The sequence below is a fragment of the Penaeus monodon genome, chromosome 27 (genome assembly GCF_015228065.2).
Source record: "Penaeus monodon isolate SGIC_2016 chromosome 27, NSTDA_Pmon_1, whole genome shotgun sequence".
Lineage (NCBI taxonomy): Eukaryota > Metazoa > Arthropoda > Malacostraca > Decapoda > Penaeidae > Penaeus > Penaeus monodon.
Genome location: NC_051412.1, coordinates 29,160,896 through 29,162,133, shown reverse-complemented (window position 1 = coordinate 29,162,133; position 1,238 = coordinate 29,160,896).

Below are 1,238 nucleotides of genomic sequence, written 5' to 3'. Positions count from 1 at the left end.
AAAACGCCGTTGAACGCAAGGAGAGCGAACGTCAGGAGATCGAAGGAGTTGAAGCCGAAGTTACCCACATGTTGGGGGCATCCTGCGGCTGCTCTCCGGCCGCGAGGGGGTGTTAAGGATGGCCTTCTGGCTTCAGAAGTCGAGTCTTCTTCTTTGGGATTTCTTTGATCTGTTTGCAGAGGACTGGTCTCTCGTCTCACGCTGACATTAGTGAAGGCTAATATCTGTCTGTAAAGATCTGAAGTGCTCCATATCTCTTTCAGGGATTATATTTCGAGCATAGCTTTGTATTTCCCTTTCTTATTTTCAGGATTGTGTCTTCGGAGAAACCACCACAGTTAGCTGAATCAGTTTAGAATTTGTGATGTAAAAAATATAGCATATATAGCACGGAGGCCCCATCTTTTGTTAGTCAGATTTACAATTAATCTATTACACACACAAATAAAACCATGAGAATCTTTGTGTAAATAACTGGAATTAACATTAATAATAGGCAACGTTAGCTGCTTTGCCAATTTGCTGATTATCTGCCACTTATATATTTGCTATATACATTGACTCTTCAAATAATCGAGATCACGACAGCACGGTCGTCTCAAAATCCTCCTAGCTGACTGAGCTAAACCCAGATTCTGATGCGACAGAGACCAGTCACGGCAGTAGACTACGACAGCTAATGTAGCGAGAGGAGAGGCAGGGAACGCAGCCTTAACGTTAATTAAATAAACAATCACATCTGGCTCCTCACACTGTTTCAGTGTAAAATTCAACACAGTCGAATCCTGTTATCCAATATTGCCATGGCTAGAGTAACAATAGGAATATTAGTGATGGTGAGGGTATAGGTCTTGAAGTTGCTGATGATAAAGATATGGAAAGTGAAAAAAGTACAATACACACAGCAACAATATGAATACAAATGAACTAGATTTTTAAATAAAGGACTCAAGTCATGCACAAAATTTGTTCCTCAGGTTTTATTGCGATTAAGGGGTATATCCGTTTCTAAGAAATGGTCCATATCATAACAGCGGTTGGTTCCCTTGCGTGGATGGCCGTGGCGTTGCGAGGCGAAAGGACTTCTTCGGGCGAGGCGCTGAGACGATGCTCACTTCCGCGGTCTTGTAGTGACTGTTGGGGAACGCATGTGTGGGTTACTTTGACCTTGGACGTACAGGAAATGATGACGTGGATTATATTGGGATATAATATACACTTGAATATGAAGTTAATTA